The sequence below is a fragment of the Neomonachus schauinslandi genome, chromosome 8 (assembly GCF_002201575.2).
Source record: "Neomonachus schauinslandi chromosome 8, ASM220157v2, whole genome shotgun sequence".
In the NCBI taxonomy this organism is placed as follows: domain Eukaryota; kingdom Metazoa; phylum Chordata; class Mammalia; order Carnivora; family Phocidae; genus Neomonachus; species Neomonachus schauinslandi.
Genome location: NC_058410.1, coordinates 144423823 through 144449817, shown reverse-complemented (window position 1 = coordinate 144449817; position 25995 = coordinate 144423823). Strand labels below are relative to the sequence as shown.

The following is a 25995-nucleotide window of genomic DNA, read 5'->3' as shown; positions in this document are numbered from 1 at the left end:
CACCCGAGCCCGAGCAGCAAACCCCAGCACCTGCCGCCCCAGCACCCAAGCCCGAGCACCCAGCACCTGCCGCCCAGCACCGGAGCAGCAAACCCCAGCACCTGCCGCCCAGCACCCGAGCCCGAGCAGCAAACCCCAGCACCTGCCGCCCAGCACCCGAACCCCTCCGTGCGTCCCCCACCCCCAACCACATGCACAAATAGGGACGTCCTACCGTCTGCAAGGCCAGGCCGCTCCGGGTGCATCTCACTGGTGGGGAGCGGCCAGGCCAGTGCCATCTGCTCCCGGGCCCGAGGACTCTGCACCGTCATCCACTCCGTTCCCTCCCGAAGGCCGAGGAGAAGCGACTACTGCCTTCCCCGCCGCCGGGCGCCTCCCGAGCCAGCCTGTGTGCCGCGGGGGCAGCTGCGGTCGCAGACCTACGTTTCTCGACACGTCCCCCCACGTCCCGCCTTCGTCAGGCGGCAGGCTCCGAAGCCTGGCCCTTCTCGAGCCGCCTCAGAGCCCATGGCGGTCCTGCGGGGCCTCCGGACCCCGGGAGCCGCCTTCCCACTCCGCTGCTGCTCCCGTCCGCAGAAACACCGCGAGCACAGTGACCGCGCGGGTCCACAACCGGACGCTCGGCCTCCGCCGCGGGCGTCATTTCCGGTCCGCTCTAGGAACCTGGAGGTTTCTGCGCCTCGGTGGTCGGTTCGCGATGTGACTTCTCCACCGGGGTCTCTCTCTCCTGGGTCGGCCTTCGAAATGGGCCGGGAGGGGTTCGGGTTTGACCGAGTATAGTATAATGAGCCCGATAACCATATCTAACACTTTCAATAATTATCAACTCATGCAGTTTTATTCATGTATAACCCCAGCCCTCATTCCCCTCATTTACACGTTGAAGTAAATCGCAGACCTGAATCATCCATAACTTCAGCTCAGCCTGGGGTAAGGTAAGGCGAGTGAGCACCTGCCTTGGGCACAAAACTGAGAAGCCTTACCAAAAAGCTTAGCAAACGAAAAAATATTTTAAAGCGATATTTTTAAAAAATAAAAATCAATGCAAAAGACCCATAATGAATACAATATCCAAGCTTTTAGTAGGGAATCAGTATTACTGATTTTTCCTTTTGCCTCAGGCTCCAATATAACTGGCATAGGACTAATATTTAAGTATGTACCCCTAAAAGATAAGGAAAATATATAAATAAACAAAAATAAAAGATAAGGACTTGAAAAAACATAATCAATACAATGATCACATCTAAAAATAAAAATAAAGTCAAGTATTCAATTATTGTTCAAATTTTGCCACTTGTTTTATATATTTTATAAATGGGTTCTATAATATATTACAATTATATGTAGATATTATAATGATAATCTGTATAATATAGAATATATTACAAAAAGCATATATATAGATAGATTACACATATACTCTTTAAAAAACAAGCCTTTGAACATATATGTCTCTCAAGTTCTTTGAATCTATAGTTTTTCTCTCTCTCCTTTTATTTGTAGAAGAAACTTGAGGTTTTCCACAGTCTGGATTTTGTTTCCTGTGGACTTTGAAGAAGGCACACAGCAGAAAACCAGTCTTTCACTCCAGCGAAGAGGAGCAAAAATAGTCTTTCCTTCTGCCCTTCTAAGTTCTCGATGTGAGCCCCCGTAACAAAAGACGAATTAACAGAAAAACACACAACTTTATTTAATGCGTTTTATGTAACACGGGATCCCTCATAAGGAAATGACCCAAAGAAGCAGATAGAGTTGCACGTGCATATACTGAATTGGACAAAGGGCAGTAAAATCAGGAAAATGTGATGAGGCAACGGGGCTGGAGCTAGGATAATTAATTGGGTGAAGTGACTAGGAAGATTAGGGTTAATTTATTAAGATTTCCCTGAGCCTCAACTTTCTATCCTTGAGAATTAGAGTGTGACTTTTCTGGTATAAAGAAGACATCTTTCACATGGGAATTTTATCTCCTACTTTTAAGAATAAGAAGAAAGTTTGGAGTGCTTTTCTTGTATCTGATGCTGTTCAAAAGCCCTTAGCTCAAAGTGATCATTGTGCCAAAGTGTCATATTTGGGGCTGGCATATTCTGCCACCCTTCACCAGCTTCTTCCTTATTTCCTAATGACAAAGCCCACAAATCAGCCAACCTACCTCACAAAAGCAGAATTTCCAGCTGGACCGCCTGAAGCTAGAGATCGTTCTGAGACTAAAATGGGCAGGGGAGGCCAGAGCACCAGACCCTCTTCTTTGCCAGCCTCCTTCAGCCACACGGGTCATCGATCTCTACAGTACTGTGTGTTCACTTGGATTTAGGGCCTTTGCAGTTGCTGTACTGATGGAGAGGAAGAATTTTCTCTACCCTTCAAGTTGCTTCTAGCTGGTCTAAGAATTAAATTTACATGAGACTGATTAACAGGAGGAAAAAACCCAAAGTTTCATTATGTACACATGGGGGGGGGGCAATAATGAGCAAAATTAAAAGCTTCCTTCCACAAGGAAATAAATATTTGTTAAAATTGTACATAATTTCTTTTGATTATTGAGCTGTTTGGGAGTCCATATTCAAGCCTCTAAATGTGATATGGCTTAAGAAAGAAAATGCTTTGTTCACACTAGAGAAAATTAAGGATATAATTTCCACTACCTCCTTCCCTGGGTTGGAAAAGCCTACACTTTGTACAATGTTGAGAGGTTTCCAGATTCAACTTCTGGCTGGCAGGACCAACTCATTTGAAAATAAGCTTTAATTTTGATGGCATACAAAGTAGAAAGTGCAATTAGAAATACTCAAGATATACTAAGAAAAAAAGTGCAAATGCAAAACAATGAGTAAATGATTATCTTTTGTGTGAAAAAGAAGAAAAATAATAATCAATATAAATATTTACATATACATGCCCAAGGAAAACCAGTAAGGATAAATGAGGAATTATGGACAGAGATTACCTAGGAAGTGATTTTGAGATGTGGGCTAAGAATAAGGGTGAAAAGGAAACATCTCTATTTATCTTTTTAAAGTTTCTTTTTGAAATACAAAGATGTTGGTCATTCTTACTATTAAAGTTTTGGAAGATTTTTTTCTCATTTTTTAGCCTTTTTTTCTTTAAACTGAACTGGGAAATGCAGAATGACCCAGAAGGAGTGATATAAAGGGTGATTCCACAACTGGTTAATTCAGGGATTTCCCCCCCTCCAAGAACAGTTTCTTCACAGGAAAACAAAGCAAGACTAACGCTGTCTGTTGTGTCTGCTCTTTGCTGCCAAGCTGGATCTGCGGGTGAGGTGCAGGAGCGCCTGGAGCCGAGGCTGGTACTCGGCTGCGTCCACGTGAGGACCAGACCTCGTAGCAAACCGGCTCAGAGATCCGTCCACTCCGCGCAGCCCGAGGTCGCCATTACGCCCCACGCGCAGCGCAAAAGCACCGCGCCCATGGCCCGTACGGGGATCGAACCCGCGACCTTGGCGTTATTAGCACCACGCTCTAACCAACTGAGCTAACCGGCCAGGATGTTTGTTGGCTCCTCTAAACGCCACTGAAACAGCATTTTTTATTTTATTTTATTTTTTTAAAGATTTTATTTATTTATTTGGCAGAGAGAGACGTCTACAGCGAGAGAGGGAACGCAAGCAGGGGGAGCGGGAGAGGGAGAAGCAGGCCTCCCGCGGAGCAGGGAGCCCGACGCGGGGTGAAACAGCATTCCTATCTTGAGGTCTATCTTGAGAAAAAGAATTGTTCCCACCCTTTGCGTCCTTCCCCTCTCGAGGGGCAGAGGGGGGAGAAGGGAGGGGAAAAGTTCCATACTCCGCTTCAAGGCATCACGCTTCTTCCAGGAAAACCTGAGAAGATTCAGGCCAAGGTCCGGCAGCGGGACCAGGTGGCTCCCGGCTCCGGGGGCCTGTTCGCGGCAGGCCAGCTCCGCCCGGACCCTGGGGACCCGGGACCCGCAGCCCCCGCCGCCCCCAGTCCGCGCCGAGGGTCGCCGATGTGGAGCTGCAGCGCGGCTCACCGGACGCGCGGTGGCGCCCGAGTGCGGGGCTGGCGTCGGCGCGCGCACCGGAACCGGGGCGGTCGCCGAAGAGCTTCTGACCCCGCGGGGACCCGGAGCAGAGAGCCGGGACCCCCCAAACCAGGCGAGGGCTGCGGGAGGCAGGGCGTGGCCAGAATCAGGGCCGTTATCTGGCCCGGGAGAAACGCCGGGACTGACCCGGGTCGGGAGGCTCAGGAGGACGGCGGGAAACCTCCTCGGAGGTGCGCCCTCTCCAGCCGGCGCCCGACGCACCTGCCGGCAGGTGCGCGCCCCGGGAGGGGCCGACGGAGCCGCCGAGTCCTCTCATCCTCTGCTCTCGCTGCCGCGCTCTGCTGCTCTTCTTCCCACCACGGCTCTTTCTGAGCGAGGGGTACTAGTATTTTCAGAAGCTTATCGGTCTGTGTACATTCTAAAAACCTTTACCCTCCATTTGTAAGAACATATGTGCACATTTGTGTATTATATGGTCTTCTTCTGGATAAGCACTGTAGTCTGTAAGATGTTTAGTACTTGATATTCTCGTTTTTTCCTAGAAATGAGAATCATATTCTTTGACTAGCTAAGTTTCCCATTTAGTTTCTAACCTCCCATTCCAGGTACTTGCTTCTAATACCATAAATTATTCTTCTGGTCCTTGAGCACGTTTTAACTAACTTTACACATCGTTTGAACCAATTAGTAGATATCTTCATATTTTTTGTTGTTCTGTGGCAACACTTCTGTAAGTCTGTAGGGTAGAATATTAATACTACCACTCTTGTTTTACCAGGGCACTTGCTGTGGTAGATGATTTCTGAGTCTGGGCCACATTCAGACTTACTTTGACCTCTAGAGATCGAAGGAGGCATCAGTCACTTGCCTTTGGTCAGGTTGTGGGCAGTTTTATTGGGAATGCTCTTAGAATCAGCAAATGAGAGAGGGTAAGGGAAGCGGGGTCGGCAAGAGGCAGAAGTTGAGCTTGATGTAGTTTAACAGAGGCCTCACTGTTCTCTCAGGGATATTTGATCATGGAATGGCCCTTCAGAAATGTCCTGCCTTGAGTCCAATACTCTTCCATCAACCAGTCTTGGATGTGAGCACCCCCAATGGTGGGTGTAAATTTGAGCAAGGTGCCTCTTCTGTTGAGGACAGTTCCCAGAGACCAACCCAGTTGTGAGCCAGCGGCAGTCAACATTTCTGAAGTTGAGAAATGAGTGCCACCATCCTTAAGCGCCATCTGACAGGTGCAAACTTATCCTCACAGTTCTTTTGGCAACCGTGTGTCAGACACCTGTTGATTTTGACCAGTAGCATGTACTTTTCCACACTAATAGAGGAGAGCATAGGTGTGGTTAAAACAAAAGGGTGGTTAGTATAAAGTCAATTCATTTTTCCTTTTGAGCTCAACAAAGGGCTCTGTCCCTGCCACCAGAGTTTATAGTCTGGCGAATCTAGGGGTGTCCACATTGAAACACTGATCCAAGAAGAGACAGTCATCTCAATCCAGTCCCTATGTTCGTCCTTCCAAAAGAACATTCTTCTTTGGTTTTGACTGAGACAATGTCTATTCTTTTTTGTTTTTGAAACATCTGGTAAACTAGTTACTAAGCTCATTACAGTTGAAGTGTGTGAAATCATACTCAAATAAGATGCAATTGGTGGGGCTACTGTACTTGGCTCCGTGGCTTAGCTGGTTAAAGCGCCTGTCTAGTAAACAGGAGATCCTGGGTTCGAATCCCAGCGGGGCCTGTTCTCCTGCTTTCTTCCTGGCTTTTGTGATTTAACCTCCTATGTTTTCTCTAGGTGAGTAGGAACGAACTTGAATTTACACTGGATGAATCTTGTAATACTCAGGCCCTTGAGAAGCATTCCCAACATATATACCAAGAGTAATTTAAGGACTCAGAATATTAGTCCTAGTCATGATATTTGCAGTAAGTGAGTAGCCTAGCTGAGGTTTGCCCCTTTGTCCTACCATTTGAGATCAAGTGACAGAGACTCAACCACTTTAACAACATGCCCTTTCAGATATTCTTTGTATTACTAAGAAAGGATTAATTTCTTGTTGATTGCTGAGCATCTGGGAATGCAAAGATGTTAGAGGACTATTTTTTAAAACTCCTTAAAGTGAATTTGAATCTAACAGATGACATCATGTAACTCTGGAAGCACTGAGTGGTTAACAGCACTAAATGATAAAAGGTGGCTACTCTGTGAGACAGTTTTAACCATGTCCTGGACATTCACAGTTGTGTCTTTGCTGAAGGGAGTTCTCTGTAATGGAAATGCTATTTCTTTCCTGACACAAGTTATTCTTTATTCAAACCACCTCCCCTATTAAATGTTCCCTGGCTTGGGATCCTCAGACAGACCTCTCCTCTTTTGTGCTATTAAAGTAGGCGTGCTGTTGTTTTAGACCAGCTGTGTGGTTCTTTCTTCTTCATGTCTAGCTATTCATTGGTGAAGTTGGGCAATTGGATAGTTTGGTGAATTCACCTGAACGAAATGTCCATTAAAAAGTGAAAGGTAAAGCATGGCCACGATGAGAAATGTCAGGGAAAGGGAAATGGTTAGGAAATATGTCCACTTGGTGTCTAACCAGGAAACTTTAGGTTTGAAACAAATGTGATAGTGACCACACTGTGGATAACTACTTCCGGAAATCATTACTCTGCAGACTCAGCTGAGATCTTCTGGATTCATCTGTCCCTGTTACCTGTTATCACAGTTTCTTCTCTGTATTGGGATTGTTTAATGCTGAGTCTGTGTCTACAATTCCGCCTTCACAGCACATCAAACTTAGGAGTGTCAAACACTCTTAGGTGGTTAAGTTTTAAGTTCTTGAGTCTTGTACCTACACATGATTGCAACTGGAAGAATCTCAAGCATCTTGGTGCTTTCCAGGGCTGATGTTCACATCTTGACTCATTGCAGAGTCTCTGGAGTTGATCCTTCATCCTTCAGAATTTCTTCATCAACTCTAAACCTCTTGATTGCCTGCCTGGAGCTAATCTCCCCGAATATCCACATCTAAGACAGATCTCTCCCTAGCTTCAAACTCACATCTCAGTCTCCACTTGGATTTTATGTAGGTACCACTAACACGGTGCACCATGAACTCAACTAACATCAATCCCATTGGAAACCTGTGGTTAACTTTGATCCCTCCCACCATGAAATCATCACAAAATCTGTTGACTTTGCCTTCAACATGAGTAAGATGTCTTTCCCTTCTGTCCTTCTATTGGTCTCTATTTGGGTCTTCAATATCTCCTCTTGACTTGGGGCGCCTGGGTGGCTCAGTCGGTTGAGCGACTGCCTTCGGCTCGGGTCGTGATCCTGGAGTCCCTGGATCGAGTCCCCTCTTCTTGACCCTAATCGGGCCCCCCCCCCGGGGGGGGGTCTGCTCCTCCCCTCGCCCCCCCCCCCCCCCCCATGCTCTCTCTCTCTCTCATTCTCTGTCAAATAATAAATAAAATCTTTATTAAAAAAATAAATAAAGTTTCATTGGGCGCCTGGGTGGCTCAGTCAGTTAAGTGACTGCCTTCGGCTCAGGTCATGATCCTGGAGTCCCGGGATCGAGTCCCACATTGGGCTCCCTGCTCAGCAGGGGGTCTGCTTCTCCCTCTGACCCTCTTCCCTCTCATGCTCTATCTCATTCTCTCTCTTAAATAAATAAATAAAATCTTTATAAAAAAATAACAAATAAATAAAGTTTCATTGGGCGCCTGGGTGGCTCAGTCGGTTAAGCGACTGCCTTCGGCTCGGGTCATGATCCTGGAGTCCCGGGATCGAGTCCCGCGTCGGGCTCCTTGCTTGGCAGGGAGTCTGCTTCTCCCTCGGACCCTCCCGACCCTCCCCCCTCTCATGTGCTCTCTCTCATTCTCTCTCAAATAAATAATAAAAATAAAAAAAAATCTTAAATAAATATCTCTTCTTGACCATAATCTATAATAGCCTCCTCTTGTTCCCTCCTGTCTTCAAGATTGGTCATCAAAGCCATTCTCAACATGTGTATTCTACAGTAGTTAAGTGTAGTGTCTTTTAAGTGCTAACTAGGTCAAGTTGATCAGTTACTAGCTATGGTTCAAATCCTCTATATCCTACTTACTTCCCCTTTTCTTTCAGCTTCTCATCAGCTACTCAAAGGAGTCTTTAAAATCACCAACCATAGTTGTGGTTGTTCTATTTCTTGTTTTAGTTTTCTCAGTTTTGCTTCATATGAGAATAAGTCCTCTTGGCGAATTGTTCATTTTATTGTTATTGAATGTGTCTCTTTATCTTTATGCCCTGCTTTTAAGCAGACAGAGAGTCTTTAGTACCCTAGGGTCTACTCTGTCTGATATTGATATATATCCGATATTGATATGATGGTTCATTTTTTCAAGGTATATCTTCCCTCACCACTCTACTTTCAACCTGTCATCTTTATTTGTCTTATGTGTCTCTTGTAAGCAGGGTACAGGTGGCTCCTGTTTTTCTTTGTTTTATTTTACTATTTAGCCTGCCAATCTCTGCCTTTAATTATGTGTTTATCTCATTTACATTAAATGCAATTATTTATATTTGGATTTAAGTCCATCATCAAGTTAATTGTTTTCTATTTGTCCCACTTGTTTTTTCTCTTTTTCTGCCTTTCTTTGATTTAATATTTATTATTCCATTTAATCTTTGTTTAACCTAAAATGTATTCTCTTTTCCCCCCAGCTGCTTTTAAGATTTTTTAAATTTTGGTTTTCAAGCATTTCAATATAATTTGGGTAGTTACAATTTTCTTTATGGTTAATCTGGCTGTCATTTTCTGAGTTTATTGAATCGATGCGTTGATGTGACTTTTTTTTTCATTGAGCTGTGTCCTTAAGATTAGTGCATTTTACTTATGTAAATTACACTTTGATTCTTTTTAAAAAAAGAAATCTGGGGGCGCCTGGGTGGCTCAGTCATTGAGCGTCTGCCTTCTGCTTCTCCCTCTCCCACTCCCTCTGCTGTGTTCCCTCTCTCACTGTCTCTCTCTCTCTGTAAAATAAATAAATAAAATCTTAATAAAAAAAGAAATCTTCACTGATGACATCTACACTCCAAGAATTAGCAGTCCAACTTCTCTCCTCATATTCAGATTTAAATATACCTTCCCCTCTTTGGAAGGCACAACCCGTATTTTCTCTCATCTGGCCCACATATTCCCTTTTAATCTAATTTATTTCCATACCCTGCTTCAAATCCTTGGATTTCCTCCCACCACCAACATCATGCCCACTCCATTCAGCTCCCAATGAAAAAATCCCCTTTCTAACTTCTCTGCATCATTTTTCATCATACTCTTTTCATCTATGAAGTCTCCGATCTGGTGTCATTTTCTCTAGAAAGCCACCAGGGCACTGGGGTAGTTTCCAGTTTTTTGGCTGTTCTAAACAGGCTTCTCTGAACATTATAGTAGATATATTTGGCAAGAGCATTTCTACTGGTATATGACAGTGTTAACTTCGTAAAGGGAAATCCCTCCAGAAAAAAGACCTGGGGCATCAAGAAATACTAACTTTTAGCATAGGTTTCCCCCATGGGGTTTCCGTAGTGTAGTGGTTATCACATTCGCCTAACACGCGAAAGGTCCCCGGTTCGAAACCGGGCGGAAACATGTGCTTTTTTTTGCTTCTGAACCTATTTCCTTTTAGCCATGAACTTGTACTTTCTTTCGAGGGTCTCAGACTTAAAAAAAAAAACACGAGTATTTGAGACCCTGAAATATGCCACTTTAGCATAAGGATGATTTTGAGCTGAGAGCTATTAAGAAAAAGCAAATAGGAAGGGCTCTCTGTCTTTCCCTGTCTGCTTAAAAGCAGGGCATAAATGTCCCTTTGTGAAGGTGTTCCCCTCCTGTCTCTCATGACAGAGGAGGAGAACTACCCTGATCACTAGAGATGGAAAGTCAGCACCAAGATGAGTCTGCAGAAACAAATCCTGCTAAAATAATCCCCGCTTCCACTAGTTTCCCCATATAGTTACCTTCCCACAAATGTTGCCCCTAGAAGCCCAAACTCCCCTTTTCTTTGTCTACCTACTTCCCTACAATGTTGTTAAAATGGTATGAAATCTTTCGAGTCTAACTGCCTCTTTGGGTTCTCGTTTCTTTCCTGGGAAGCCTTCATGAATGTAAAATTAAAATAAAAAATATCCACATCAACAAAATTTGTAAACTTTTTCTCCTGTTAACCTGTCCTTTGTCAGTTGGACTCATAGGCCCCTGCTACAAACCTAACAGAATAGAGGAAAAATTCTTCCTCCTTACATATGGAAATTGTGAAGATCAGGGCTTTGGGAATTTGAAGAAAATACACACATATCCAAAAAGATGTTAAGGATGAAGCATGTAATGTGGAGCCAGGAGTACTTGCATTTGAACCATAATTCACAAGGTTCCACACAAAATAAATAAGGTGCATGGTGTGTTAAAGGACCATGAGTGATATGGAGAAAAATAAAGCAAAGAATGGGGAGGAGTCCTGGAACGAGGGGAGTGTAGGGCTTAGATATAATGTTCAGGCTGTGTTTCCTGATAAACTGATATTTGAGAAAGCACCTGAAGTAGGTAAGGGGCTGGGTCATACATATATCAAAGCAAGAATAGCCCAGCAAGGGGTGCAGTGGGAGAAATGAGATCTTGGGCAACTCAGCAGCCCAAGTGGGGGCTTTGGCATTTACTCTGATGAAATGAGATGTTGTTGAGTTTTGAGCAAAGCTGTGCTCAAAGTGTTTTGGGTTCAGAAAGATCTCTCTGGTTGCTTATCATTGAGTGTTTTGTAAGGACGGAAGAAGGGAAACCTATTAAGAGATTTTTGCAATATCCCATGTCAGAGATGAAGATGTGGTGGCCCGGGGTGATAGCAGTTAGGTGGTGAGAAGTTGTTCGGATCTAGATGCATTTTGAGGGGAGAGGAAAGGAGAATCCCCTCACATATGTGGAATGAAAGAATAACTGAAGTCAAGGGTGTTGCCAAGATTTTTGCGTAAATATCTGAAAAGTTGAAATTGCCATTAAGTGAAATATGGAAGCCTGGGCTTGGAGAAGGTTTTGAGAGGACACTCAGGAACCAGTCATCCTCTCTCTAACACGCTACATGGTAAATGACATGTACCTGTCTTCACTCTAATGAATGAAGGGCTCAGAAGAGGGGCTGTGATGGCCGAGTGGTTAAGGCGTTGGACTCGAAATCCAATGGGGTCTCCCCGCGCAGGTTCAAATCCTGCTCACAGCGTTGTGCTTTTTGGTGTGGGGCCCACCCCTTGAAGCTTCTGCAAAATTGAACGGCTCCCCGCCCAGCACCGCAGAGACACCTCTTAAGCGGCAGTTCCAACTTATAACTCAAATCCTTTAGGAGGGCAGCGCCCCCTAGTTACGAGTTCCATCGTCTTTCACCGTCTGGGTGCCAGCTCAGTGTCCCCACTGTTCACACAGAGCTTCGGACTTGGAGCACTCAAAAACACTGGCTGGTGGAGGTGAAGTTGTTAAATCTGGTGAGTGCCTGAGCACAGCAGCAAAGAGAACACAGGAGATGTTGAAATTTGGGGGAATAGAGATGCCCTTTCTGATCATAGAGCCAGCAGCTTCCTTAAAGGCATTCTCAGGCAGTAATCTTTAGTGTTTGTACTGACATCAAAGGCTGGTGAGAGCCATAAAAAATTTAGGGTAATACTCCATCCTATTTGCCAAGTGCTCTTTGAAGCACTTTTTACAAATAAGGAAATTGAGGCACAGAGAGGATATATTTGGACTTCTGACTTTGCCTTTTCAAGCCCATATGAAACCTCGTCCCCTCAGCGGACTAAACCTCTCTTTTATAAGCACTTTTGCATTTGCAGCTCTTTTGAAGAGCTAAGTAAAATTTAAGCCAATTTTGCATTTGTTAGTAAATGAGTTCCTGGTTTCCAAGTTTCTTTGTCAAATGCCATTCTTAAAATGTATACTTCTATGGAATTCTTGCCTCCTTATTGCATTTTGTGTTTATTGCAATTTGTGGGCAGATGAATATTATGGGTGGGGGAGGGCAGTAATGAAGAGCTCAAAACTAGGCACTAATATAAACTGGGTAAGGAGTGAAAGAACGTGGAAACTGAGTCCATGGAGATACGTTCAAGTAAAACAACAAAACAAAAATAAAACCAACAGCTACTAAGCACCAAACAAGTTTCCAAAGCATACAGTCAGAAAATAAGTGAAGATTGACCTATTTTCAATGAAAGCATTTTATATAAATGTGGATAATGCAAACCAGTCACAAAATAAATTATGCTTTCCCAGAATTGGTACAGATTTTGTTCCTAATCCCTGTCTAAATTAAAAAATCAACCACTTCTTCATCTGATATAAAGTGTGTATAGTAATAGAAAAATACAAGTATTGATAGCTTCAGGACAGGTGCGGGCCAGTGGCGCAATGGATAACGCGTCTGACTACGGATCAGAAGATTCTAGGTTCGACTCCTGGCTGGCTCGCTGAGCTCACTTTTTCTTCACACTTTCTAGGTACTTTTTTTTTTTTTTTTAAACAAAGCATTGAAGCAATCCTTAAAGTCTTTCGAATACACTTTCCTGGAACTGATCCTTCACTTTCGCGGATGCTCTCCCGCATCGACTGTCCGCTGAGCCTGAAAGAGACGTCAGAAGCATCAAAGGAACGATCCTCTAAGATTTTCTTCTGTCATCGCTTCTTGAACTTGAGACAGGAGATTGGCTGGAAAAGACCATTAGAAGGAAGGTTTTAAAATCAAAGAAGCTCTAAAGAAAAATAAACAATGACTTTTCTTCCAGTGTCTTCTCCATCGATGTTTTTTCCCCACCGGGAAGAGTCCTCACCCTAGAGGTCTCTCCTGCGCAGTTCCTTCCTCGCGTGGCTACCAAAGAGAGAGGGGACAGACATCTCTTGGGGAAATGTTGAGGTTGACCCGGCTGCGGGGAAGGTTCGGCTGCGGGGACACGGGTGCGAGCGGTCCTTTGCCTCAGCTGAGCCCTTTAGACAGAGGTTGGCTCTGAAGACCGCGGTCGCCACTCACCCCCGACGTGTCCCCACGTGCACGGCCGAGCCTTCGTGGGGACAGAGCCCCCACCCCCAAACCCCCGAGGGGACAGAGAATCAACAGGAAGGAATCCCTTGTTTTGCAAAGGTAAACAGCCGGGAAACGATGAGAGTGTAAGGAAGACCTGGGAGGTGGCAGCTTTCGGGCTGCCTCTCTGGGCAGACCTGCCTCCTCCCTGCGCGTCGAGGCCGCGCGTAGAGGCTGGAGAGCAATCACTGCCAAGTGGGGAAAAAGTCCTCAGACCAACCCCGAAAAATCATCTTCATATGTGGGCCGATTTCCGAAAGTGCAGCTCGTCTCCTCGGTGTGCATCGCAGGTGACTTGCAGTCCCCGCGTCGCTTTGAGGGCGGAGACCAAAGCAGAGAAAGCAGGTGCGCCCGCAGGTGCACGGAGCCCGCGCTCGGCGCCCTGTCCTCGCAGGCACCCGGGACGGAGGGTTCTCGATGAAAAGGAAGGACCGAGCACGGACCCGACGGGAACACAGGGCGCGTCTCGCGGCCCTAGCCGACCCGGTCGCTGGTCACGCTGCGCACGACTGCTTTACTCCCCTGAAGCTTGAAACTTCTGTGACGCGCCCAGATAATGCTGTCTCCTGACTTTCACTGCAAGCTGAGCAGGCGTATTTCAAAAACTCCTCAATTTCCCCATTCCTAAAACACAGCCGCCTGGCTCCCACGGTACTCCCTCAAGTTTCTTCAGTAAAGTCTTCCTAGCAGGTGTTACGTTACTTTTTGTTAAAAACAAGCAAAGCGAGACGAAAATACACAGCCCTCATGTTGAGAGGACCCATGTCTGAACTCTCGCTTGTGGCCCTGGCGATTTGGGGTTATAGGTGGTTTGAGTTGGGCAGGCAGACAGGCCAAAAGATCACCCCGTGTGGCCCGTACGGGGATCGAACCCGCGACCTTGGCGTTATTAGCACCACGCTCTAACCAACTGAGCTAACCGGCCACCCTCGCGGCAAAGCCCTTTTTTTAAAAGGGTAAGTTTCTCTACATTTCTGTTTGTCTGAAACTAAAAGGAATTTCTTCTTTTCTTCCCCCTCGTTCTAAGGGGACCTCTCAACCATATTCACGGAGTGTAAAGAGTCTCCATCCTTTCAGTTCTTCGGATTTGGAGAAGAAAATCCACGGAGAAACTTCTGTGCAGGGGCTGAGTCTAGTCTAGTTGTGGAGGGTGCGCTGTTGCCGGATTTTCAGTTGTTGGTGAAGGGAGTCCCCCCTTTTTAGAAGCACGTCCGTAGCATTGGATCACAAATTGCACACTTGTCTTTCATGGCTTGTAACGTAATGTCCCATTAAGTTCAGGCTGTTCCAAGGCGAGGAAACGAGCGGTGGAGGGAAGGACCCAGGGCCCCGGGGTCGCGGAAGACCCGCAGACACTGCACTGACGTCATCAGCCATGCGGTCGGGCGCTGGACGGCGGCCCCCGGCAGCACGGGTCACGCGCTAAGTCGGGGTGACTTGTTGTCTTGTTAGGGGTGGGAGAAAGGGGCCGCGGAGGTCGGCAGAGGGCGAGGGGGCGGCGGCGCCGGCTGAGCGTTCAAGTTCCCACCCGACGGCACATTCTGTGCGTCGCTCAGGTTGCGGGGCGCGAGCCGAGGGGCCCCCGGCCCGGGCGGCGGAGGCCGGAGTCGGAGAGGTGCGCTCTGCGCTGCCCAGCGAGCCTGCTGGCTCCCTCGCCCGCAGACAGGTGGGAGCCGCCGCGTTCGTTGCCCCGTAACTTTCCGGTTTTCTTGCTGACCGACCCCTAGGCAGTTTTCGGCGAATACTTTCATTTGGAGCTGAGCGAATCAACAAGTAACGACTGTTGATTTGAAGGCCGACGCGGCCCAGGAGCGAGGCTTGAGCCTCCGGTGCCCCCCGCTCAGGTCGAGCGCGGAGTCCCGCGATGTTCCTTCCACCTTGCCTTCTTCCCGTCTGCAGGGCTCTCGCCGGCGGCCCGGGGCTTCCGAGCCTCGACGCCGCACGAAAGGACGCCCTCCGACGTGGCCTCCGCAGTCTGCGTGCTCCTCGTCGCCGCGGTGAACTGCATCCCCGAGCGTCCGCAGGCAAAGCCACCGCGACGCACCTCGCTTGTGTCCGGGCCTTGCAACCCCAAGAGGATTACTCGTGGCTCCTCCCTCCTGCGGACGAGCGGAGTTTTCCGGGTGGCAGGCCTCCCTGACCTTTCCGACCCCGCCCTAGGGTGTCCGGGAGGATTAGCCACGCCGGGCACTCGCTCTCCTAGAAAAGCCGGCACCTTCCCAGTTGGCAAACCCAAGATATGGGTCTGTTGTCCTCACCCCCACCTTCAGCTACGTCCCGGGTAGACTGAGGGCTCCACATCCAAGAACTATATTTTTCTGTACCCTGCCTTTGAATGAAATATTGTGTATGAACCCTACTAATAGTGATCCCGGATCAAAAGAAGGACTCGTTAAAAGATCTGTCCTTTAACATTATACCATGGTACAGAACGAATCTCCACCGATCTTAGACTCCAACTCCCCCCAGATCCTCCTGGGAGGCCACCGGAGCGCTCGGTTTCTTGTTTATCCTCCTCAAAATATTCTATGCATAGCCAAGCATACCTTTAATATCTTCACCTACATCATTGGCAATACACAAGGGGAATACCTGCCTCAAATGTCTTGTAAGAAAATTTCAAATTATGTGTGTTACATTCCAGATTAGAGTCTATGAATTATCCAACACTGTCTCGGGAAAAATAATAAAGCAATATTAAGAATCCCTATTATATTTTACAGCATATACGTATGTACACATACCATCCCATATAATCTTAATAAATACTACTAAAATTCAATTTATGCTTATACTATCATTCTTGCCTTTCTTCATAGTAAAATGACGCACTAGGCCTGTCTCAGCAGCTGAAAACCAAATGCTGTATAAGATAAGCAAAACTTTTTACAGGATTCAAAGTGCTGACAACAATGTAAGGATCCGTAAGGGCCAACACTAAGTGAAGGCAGGAACAGAGGTGATTAAGAACTGAAAGTGCCCATGCCCTGATTCTTATAGATGCACTTAATAACACCCGAGTGCTCTGAAAAAGGCACTGGGAGGTTTTCTTTCTTTACTTCAAGGAATTGCTGGAAGGAATTAGGTGTATGGATGTAGAATTGCCAAAGAATTTACAAGGGCCCTTTCCATGATGAGGGTAAATGTCTGTAGCTCCTTTCCACATCACTGGCACTGTGGACTCAACTTATTTGAAGGTGATTGACATTGGTATGGGTGGGTATTCACGGTTTACACAGCCAATCAGTAATGGGAAAGTCAACGATTTCTGCAAAAGAACAGGAGATACCTGCCGAGACCCGGGATCGAACCAGGGACCTTTAGATCTTCAGTCTAACGCTCTCCCAACTGAGCTATCTCGGCCCGTCTTTAAGACGTTTTTTTGGTCAATTACTTTTACAACCTTTTCTGAACAGCTTATTTTCCTTTTTGGATGCTACATTTCAAGAAAAATAAGTAAAGTCTTTGTCTTGTTTTCTGCAAATGTAACATTGTGCCCATTTCAAAAATGATTATACCTACATAAAAATTAGACAATGGGGAAACATACTCAAAGTTTCCTGAGTATTATAGGAAGAATGAAAAAACAGTGATAACAAAAATTTTATATACGGTTTCTAAGGATATGAATTAGACAACCGTTGGGGTGTAGTGATTCAAATCTTCCTGCTGGAAGAATTCAAGACAACACCATCTGGAATAAATTCTAGTTTGGACCGCAAATATTTTTTTTATTCTTTCAGTTGTTTTTATTCCTTTCCCCGTTCATTTATTAAGGTATAAATTACATACAGTAAAGTATGCAAATCTTAAGTGCACAGCTTGATGATTTTTACAAATTTGCATTCCCGGGTAACCACCTCAGCTCTCTCAGGATCCCTCTCCTTTGCTATCCTCCCAAAGTTAGCCACCGGTCTGAACTCTCACTATATGTGCTGTCATTTATTTTGTACCTTCCCATACATTAAATCAAATTGAATCTGCGTTCTTCTATCTGGCTTCTTTCACTCAATATTGTCTTTGAGATTCATCTGTGTTTTTATCTATGAAAACAGTTTGTTCCTGTTCATCACCTTCCATTTGGTCAGACCACAATGTACTTGTCCATTCTAATGCTAATGGGCGCTTGGTTTCCAGTTTTAGGTTACAAAAAATCATGGAAACTTCTTGTGCAAATTTTAGGTGAACATAAACACTCATCTATCAGATAAATAGATACATATATACATGTATACATAGATAGGTACATAGATGTGCAGATAGATGTGTGAAATTGCTAGGTCATGTATGCTGGATATATGTATGTGTAACTGTTGCTAAACAGTTTTCCAAAATGCATGTATCAGTGTAAGCTATTAACAACAATGTTAATGAGGCTTCCAGTCACACCACAGACTAGCGAATACTGGATATTGTCAGCCATTTCAATTTTGGCTCTTCAGGCCAGGATGTAGTGGAAGTTCTTTGTGATTTTAACTCGTATTTTTTGATGACTAATGATACTAATTATTAACAGGGGAGAGAATAAGATATTTTTGGTGTTTCTCTATATTTTTTTAAATATTTGCATTATGGGAGTATCTATTATTTGGATAATGGAAAAATAATTGAAAAAATTGAAAATTTTAATAATTGAAAAAAATTGAAAAAATAATAATTTAGCATGTCCCATATCAAAAATTATATGAGATGTTTGCAGTCAACAAACCCCACCTCCTATATAATGCAAAAAGTTATAGTATTTAGGTATGGAAAAGGCCAAACACAAGTCTTTGCTCTTTTGCTCAAACCTGCTGATAAGGCCAAACACAGACCCTTCCCCTTTCACTCCTAGCCAAGTTCTTGTTCTTTGTCTCATGAGTGATTAGCTAAGATGAGAACTGTTTGTCCCTATGTGTCCCCTGGTTCAATGATTTGAGAAGGACTCAAGGACTCAGCATATAGTTGTCCTCACAGCTATTATTGATTACAGCAAAAGGATACAAAGCAAAGTCAGCAAAGGGAAAAGGCACATGGGGAAAAGTCTGGAGGAAACCAGGTGCAAGTCACACAGGATGGGCTTAATTCCTTCAACCCAAAATTGTGACAACACATGAAAAATGTCCACCAGGCAAGTTCACTAAAGACTCAGTACCCAAGGTATTAGGGGGATGCCTAGCATATATCAAAACTCCAGACCCAGAAAGAAAGCAGGTGTTCAGCACAAACCGTATGGTTAGCATGAACAGCTTAGGCAGTGAGCCACTCCTGTCACCTGGGAAATGGTGGGAACTCTCTTAAAATCTAAGTTCCCAGGTGCCAGCCGAGGGCCAAGCAGGCCTTTCTAAGGAGAATAGTCTCAGGCCTGCTATGCTAACTTTCTGTACAATCCCCTTGAAAGTAGCTAGACACACAAATGAACACATCCCATTCATCTGATTAAAGCTTCTCCAATGCAAAACAATTCCAAATAACCTCATCTGGAAGTTGTGGACTATCCCTATAAAAGCCTATGGCAAACTACCCTGCAGAGAACACTCTGAGCCTTCAGTCTGGGGTGCTCTCTGGATCGCAAGACCCTAAATGAAGTCAATGTCCTCATTTACCTGGTGTTTGTCTTTGACAGTTTGGTATCCTGAGTCACACAGGAGGAAAAGCCCACCCGGGACACCCATCTCATCCACCCAGACACTGAGTCCTCCCAAGCCTGTTGTGCTCCTTTCCTCATGGGATCCCACAGGGAACCCAGCTCCTCAAGCAGGTGCTCCACACATTCCTCTGTGGTAGGTTGGTAAGGATTTGATTTCACTTCTTTGTTTGAGAATTCTTTTGGTTTGGTTTGGTTGCTGGCTTTTGTTTAACCTTGGTATTATGGGTAGCTCCAAATCCACCCCCAAGCCCCCTTCAAAAGCCCCCACCATGACATGCTTTGGCACTATGGTGACAATTCAGTTCATTTCCTCCCAAAATGGCAGAATTTAACTCCTAGAACTATCTTTTTTTAGTACGTCCTTGATTATTTAAGATAACAAAGTCTTTCCTCTTTTGAAACAGCTAAGGTTATTTATAATCATATTACCTCCTATGTTGATTTTTTAAAACAGACTTTATTCTTTTTTTTTTTTTTAAAGATTTTATTTATTTATTTGAGAGAGAATGAGAGAGAGCACATGAGAGGGGGGAAGGTCAGAGGCAGAAGCAGGCTTCCTGCCGAGCGGGGAGCCCGACGCGGGACTCGATCCCGGGACTCCAGGATCATGACCTGAGCCGAAGGCAGTCGCTTAACCAACTGAGCCACCCAGGCGCCCAAAACAGACTTTATTCTTTAGAGTATTTTAAAGTTACATAAAAATTGTATGGGAAGTACAGTGTTCCCATATTTCCTCTTCTCCTAACTTCAGAGATGCCCCTACTATTAACGTCTTGTGATATGTTTGTTACGATGGATGAACCAAGGTTGATGCACTGTTACTAGCTAAAGTCCATAGTTTACATTAGGATCTACTCTTTGTGTTGTAGGGTTCGATGGATTTTGACAAATGCAGTAGTTAAATGACTAGTAGGCATTGCGATGTAGCCTGAGGCTACTACTGACCTTCTGATGACGTGAGAGAGGGAGGATTATCAGACCCCAGTTGACCGCGGGCAACTGAAACTGTCAAAGCGCAGCCGTGTGTGAGGGAGGGTGACTGTGCCGTCGGTCCCCAACTTACAATGGTTCAGTTTACGATGGTGCAAAAGCAATATACATTCAGTAGAAAGCACACTTTGAATTTTGATCTTTTCCCAGGCTGTGATGTGGGTGGGATCCTCTCTGGTGATGCTGTGCAGCGGGCCGCAGCTCCCGGTCAGCCGCAGGATCACAAGGGACAACAACCCATACACTGAAAACCATTCTGTCCCCACACAGCCACCCTGTTTTTCACTTTCAGTGCAGTGTTCGATGAATTGCGTGAGATACTCACACCTCATTACAAAATAAGCTTTGTGTTAGATGATTTTGTCCAACTGTAGGCTAATGTAAGCATTCTGAGCACCTTTAAGGTGAGTGAAACTAAGCTATGATGTTCTGTAGGTTAAGTGTATTAAATGCATTTTTGACTTACGATATTTTCGATTTATGATGGGTTTATCGGGACGTAATCCTGTTGTAAGTCAAGAAAGATTTGTATTTGTAAATATTTTCTATTCATTTCCCTTGTTCTTTGTTTTATACTTTGTTCCCCCCCCCCCCCCCCCGTTTCCGCCTTCCCTGGGCTTACTCGAACATTCCCTGTGATTCTCACCAGCTGTGAGTCTCTGCTCCTGGTGACTGTGATTCACTCTGCACCTCTCTCCAGGTTTTAGGTCGGGAGGCTGCCCTGTGGCCTCAATATTCTGATATATATAAGGAGAGTTACTAATTTTCAGAGTGTTCAACTTTTCTCTTGTTCTGAGAATGGGACTGGGGAGTCCCAAACTTTTCACATGTTGGAGCAGAAACGGAAAGTCTTCTGTGTTCACATTTAAAATGTTATTGTCACTTGGTTAAATAGGCAGCCAAGTATTGTGTCTCAGTAACTTGTGATCCAATTTAGTTAGGTTTACTACCTGACACCTTTTGATATTTTTCCTCCTCAAATCAAATCCTGATGTCATTTGCACCTAAATCCAGCTGAGATTTCTCAGAGGGTTCCTACAAAATCAGCAAAGACTTGCTCTTTAATATTGTAAAAAGAGAGGTGTTAGAAATTAAATTTATTTGCTATATTACTATCAATCAGTTTCATGAGAGGCATTGTCAAATGAGAAGAGATGTTCAGCCTTCCACCTGAGTTAGCCAAACAGCAAAGTGTGAGGGCACAGTCCCCTAGACTTCCCTCACTTCCGACACTATTTGCAAGTTTTGAGGTTTCCCAAAAACACCTTTGGGTTGGATAATTTGCTAGAAGGAGTCACAGAACTCATCAAAGCTGTTATACTCACTGGTTACAGCTTATTAGAGGGAAAGGACACAGATTAAAATCAGCCAGAAGAAAATACACATGGAGCAGATTCTGACAGAGTTCCAAAATGAAACTCCTGTTGTCCTCAGCATAAGTTACCCTCCGGGCAACAATGTGTGACGATGCAGAGTATTGTCAGCTCAGGAAGTTCACCTGAGCTTCCACGTCCAGAGTTTTTACTGGGGCTTCATTCCATCCACATAAGCGCTTGATGACCCTGTGTGCTTGAACTCACTCTCCGGGCTGACAGAGTAACAAAGCCTTCACCCTAAATCACATGGCTGGTCCTTCTGAGATGACTACGGTATGCAGCCAGATCCACCCTAAAGATATATCCTACTATTAGGTATGACATGGATTACCTCCCAACAGCTAAAGCAGAGACCAGGGCTCTCTTTGGGCACAGCCCAATTTTTCACCACATGGGAAGGGAGGGGTTCCTCTCCACACACTCACCTAGAATGGTATCTGGCAAAGAAGAGAATGTAAGTCATACTATTTTTTGAAGAAACTAATACCATTGGTAAAATAAAGGAAATGTCCAACCTTTCCTGTGTGTGGGCCCTGCCGCTGGGCTCCGGGGGAAGCTCCACTCTAACATTTACCCAGGTCAGAATGACTCAGCAAAACCTCAGAGCGTGGGCTCCATTTCTGCCCTGAGCACTATGTACATCTCCTTCCTTAAAGAAAATAACCAAAAGGAGCTTTCCAAGCATAAAGATAAGAAAAATTTTAAGCTGCCCCCCCCAGTTCCCGTTAAAGTCATACAGCCTCACACAGACTAAAAACATAAGATGAAGTCTGTAACTTTCTGGAATGTTCTTCATCATGATGTAACATGATTGTAACTTTTTAAAACGTAAAAAACGTATATAACCCTGTACCCGATGTTCCCTCCCCGGAGGACTCTCTTCCTTGTGAAGATTGTGTATCCGGAGCAGCTGACCTAACTTGGGCTCAAATAAAACTCTTTTCTTTCCTCTTTAAAAATTGGACTAGGGAGGACCTTTATACCTACAAGTACTTGGAACCAGAGGAATGTATTATCTAGGCAAAAAATAAAAAATAAAAATTAACAAAACTGTTATATGAAATACAATTTGGATGTAACAAAAGACATAAAACTAGGCCATATTTGTAATGGATAAAATCACTTGCAGAGCTTTTTAAGGATCTGGACCTTTTCAGTCTGCACCAGAAACAGAAATGGAAACCGGGAGAAATAAACAAATGGTAAAGAGACCCAAAAGGTCAAATTGTAAGAAAAGTTTCTTGTTCAACAATTTAAAATTCTATCACTCCATAAATAGTCTTAAAAAATAATTAGACACGGGGATGCCCAGATGGTGCAGTTGGTTAAGCGTTGGACCCTTGGTTTCACTCAGGTCGTGATTTCAGGGCCTGGGATGGAGCCTCACGTCAGGCTTGTACTCAGCACGGAGTCTGCTTGGGGTTCTCTCTCTCCCTCTCCACCCCCGTCTCCTTTCTAATAAATAAAATCTTTTAAATAATGTATTGGACACATATGAAGAGGGAAATTTTTAAAGTAGACTATCTGGCCCTTTCTGATGATGGCAATGTGAGGTCTGGGCAGGGGGGTTACTCTACACAGGGGTTAAAACAAACTCATTACCAAATCTCCTTGTCAGCCAAGCGTAGGTATTAATCCTCATTTGGCAGAAGCATATATAAACTCTAGAAAAGCCTTGAGTTGTAGTGTTTAAATATCCAGTATTTTCACCTGGAACAATCATAAGAAACACATTTTTTTTTTCTCCTCATCATTCCATCCAAACCACCTCACTTTTTCCTCCTTCCTTTGTTGTCTTCCTCTTCTCTCCCCAAAGTTCTGAGTTTACGCCACTGTACCGTTTTGAGACTCTATGGATATTTTGAGAATTTTCTACATGTCACATAATGGACTATGTAATTAAAAGTTTTTTTAAAAAGTCATGGTAATTGTCCTCCATAAGCAAACTAGTAGAAAAGACAGTTGTGTATATAAATACATCTTTTTTACAATGAGATAAATGCGAATTTAATACTACAAATGATCTATTAGTAAGAAGGAAGAAACCATCAGATTTTTTTTCTGGGCCATGAAGAATGAGCAGGAATCTGTCACGCAGACCAGATGAAGAAGAGCGTTATAGGTAGAGAAAGGAGTCAAACAGGACTCCTCGTTTTTTATCTGCACTAGCAAATCCCTTCTCTGACCTTTCACTTTACATTCTTTAGTGAAAGGAACTTCAAGACAAAACAAAACTCTCTTGTTAATACTGTTCATTTCTCAGTAGCTACGTTTAACCTTCATTTTGCTAAAATAAATGGATTAAGTCAATAAAACAAAAGAAATTCTCATCCCAAAGGTTAAGGGGGGAGACAGAGGGAGGCAAGGAGCAGAGACCTCCCTGAGATCACAGGTAGAGAAAGTTTACTGAGAGGTGAGTCAGGAATTGAGCAGGGTACTAAAGAAACAAAAGCAGTTAAAATACAGTCCTTGTCCGCCACCCCCCTCCCCAGGAGCTTCTGATCCAGTAAGTGAGGGAGGAAAGCAAAGAGAAGCCTGAGCTAATGCATCAGGGGCTTGGCTGAGCAGGCAAAGCTCACAGGGGAGCATCCCTGGGAACCGGGAGGTGCAGGCGCGCAGTCACCAGTGGAGAAGTGGCAAGAGGAAAGAGCCAGGGCAAAATGAGGGTATTTGTCAAGGCACAGAGGCCTTTGGGAACATGGACTGTGAGCAGGAGAATACTGAGAGACATTAGGAGGTAAGAGAGAATCAAGGAGACTAACAGGTAAATACGGGGAGCATAGAAAAGAAGGAATCAAAAATGAATCTCGGCTGCAGAGTTTAGCACAGCATTATACTAAGTAAAAGTAGTCTCAGGCCACAAACTGTATGGCCCCATTTACACAAAATTCTAGAAAAGGCAACAGGATAGCAATGGAAAGCAGATCAGCCGTGGCCGGGCAGGGGTGCAGGGAAGGATGGATTACACAAGCGAAGGAGGAAACTCTCAGGGAGGGCGCTGTTTTCCATCTCACACACGGTATGTGATGGCCCTGGCAAAGCAGGGGTTCCTCAGAGATGTCCCCACGATAAGCTCCAGGAGCTGGGAATGTGCTGCCGCACAGGGCGAAAGGGACTTTGCAGAGGTGCTTAAGGTAAGGATCTTAAAATCGGGAGATCATCCTGGATTATCCAGGGGGTCTGACATAATCGTAGGGTCCTTAAAAGATGGAAGAGAAGTATTAGAGTCAGAAAACGAGATTCGACAACACAGGCAAAGACCAGAGTCATTCACTTGCCGGCTTTGAAGGCAGAAGGTGGCTGAGAGCCAGGGAATGTGAGCAGGCTCTAGAAGGTGGAACAGGGAAGAAGAAGGACTCTCGCCCAGAGCGTCCAGAAGACCACCAGCAGCCTGATTTCAGCGCAGGAAGAGCCACTTTAGGCTTCTGGCCTACAGAACCGTAAGATGACAAATTTGTGCTATTTTAAGCCACTAAGTTGGTGAAAATCTTACTAAAAAGGAGATATTAGAAAGAAAACTGCATTGCCGTTTTCACCCCACAGACGCTGGTGTGATCAGAGTCACAACGGAGTTGTCAAATCAAGCCATGGACACTGGGGACAGCCCAGCCCTGGGTAGGTCAGAGCCCCCCAGAGCAAACAGCCTTAACCCCTGGGGACACTTCTCTGTGCCTGTGAAAATTATACTCTCACTCCATCCCGGCCTTACCTGAGATCATAAATAACCTCGCTTCAGGGATCAGCTTTATGAAAATGATGGAAGTGTCTCTTCTGTTGAAACATGTGCTGGTCTGAGGTCTTTTTCCCATTCTTCTGACTGTGTTTCTGGGGCCACACCCGCCGCCAGGCCTTGGCCTTTGTTCTGCCCTCCGCCCACACCGGTCTTGGACTGTGTGCATCCACCACCTTCTTCCTGACCTCCAGGTCGCTGCTGAAATGCCACCTGCCCGGAGAGGCCTTCCCTAACAGCCCTGCCTAATACAGTACTCCCAGCGTACTCTGGGATCTCCTCTCCTATCCTGTTTTCAGTTTTCTCTATAAAGCTTCATCTACGTGTATATTTATTTTTAGCTGATCACTGTTGTTTCCTGCCTACTAGAACTTACCTTCCAGAGCCCGGAGGCTTCCTCTTTCTATGTCACCAGCAACCCGGCACCTAGAATGGACCAGCGGGAAACGTAGGCATTGCACATGTGTGACACGCCTGCATTCGGGAGAAAGAGCACAGGAGAAGGAGTGGGTTGAAGCTTGACCATTTTCTCCCGTGTTGCTGTGACAGACCTGTGGGGATTTCGGTCAGAAGAGCGCGGGTGGTCAGCAGGATGCCTGGCTCTGGGTTCAAAGGGGAGGATCAGAAGGTGAGAAATGGTACACGGTCTTCGGTATTTAGAGAGGTCGTAATCAAGGGCGTGAATGTAATACCGAGAATATGCATATCATCAGCAGAGAGGAAAGCGGGGGACAGAACTGTCAGCAAGAGCATTCTTAAGGAAGAGAGAAGGAGGGCCCCAGAAACAGAATAAATCTAGAAGAGACGGGATCAAAGCAGAGTAACCTTGAATCATGGATTCCGGACACAGCGTCAGAATGAATGTAATTGTCCAAACGAGACTTGTTTTTTTCCTGACGAAAATAAATACATACCCAGGCACCCCTGACCGATGTTTGACTGCTGGAGGCTGGCTGGGGGACTCAAATCACATTCAGATTTCACAGGTGGAATTCAGCAACCTCACCGCGCCTTGCCGCATCAGAACAAAGATGCTCTTTCCCCGCCCCAGGGATGGCTGACCCGGGGAACTGGCTCGGGAACTGACCCCAGAGCTGACCTCGGAGCTGACCTCGGAGCTGGCCTGGGAACTGACCCCAGAGCTGACTCCGGAGCTGATCC

At 45.2% G+C, this 25995-nt stretch overlaps 1 long non-coding RNA gene and 7 other non-coding genes across 8 annotated transcripts in view; 4 read left to right on the top strand and 4 right to left on the bottom strand.

Moving 5' to 3' along the window:
* LOC110586881 overlaps positions 1-240 on the bottom strand; it is a 7058-nt gene extending 6818 nt beyond the window's left edge. The window contains exon 1 of the long non-coding RNA XR_002480736.1: positions 215-240. This is a non-coding gene — a long non-coding RNA (uncharacterized LOC110586881). The remainder of the gene's footprint in view (positions 1-214) is intronic.
* A 3194-nt stretch (positions 241-3434) lies between these two features.
* On the bottom strand, positions 3435-3508 carry TRNAI-AAU. Its single transcript has one exon. It is a non-coding gene; the product is annotated as a tRNA-Ile (tRNA).
* Positions 3509-5686: 2178 nt separating this feature from the next.
* Positions 5687-5760, top strand: TRNAT-AGU. Its single transcript has one exon. It is a non-coding gene; the product is annotated as a tRNA-Thr (tRNA).
* A 3813-nt stretch (positions 5761-9573) lies between these two features.
* On the top strand, positions 9574-9646 carry TRNAV-AAC. The gene has a single exon. It is a non-coding gene; the product is annotated as a tRNA-Val (tRNA).
* Positions 9647-11182: 1536 nt separating this feature from the next.
* Positions 11183-11264, top strand: TRNAS-CGA. Its single transcript has one exon. It is a non-coding gene; the product is annotated as a tRNA-Ser (tRNA).
* A 1164-nt stretch (positions 11265-12428) lies between these two features.
* On the top strand, positions 12429-12501 carry TRNAR-ACG. The gene has a single exon. It is a non-coding gene; the product is annotated as a tRNA-Arg (tRNA).
* A 1459-nt stretch (positions 12502-13960) lies between these two features.
* On the bottom strand, positions 13961-14034 carry TRNAI-AAU. The gene has a single exon. It is a non-coding gene; the product is annotated as a tRNA-Ile (tRNA).
* A 2365-nt stretch (positions 14035-16399) lies between these two features.
* On the bottom strand, positions 16400-16472 carry TRNAF-GAA. Its single transcript has one exon. It is a non-coding gene; the product is annotated as a tRNA-Phe (tRNA).
* Positions 16473-25995: the final 9523 nt, after the last annotated feature.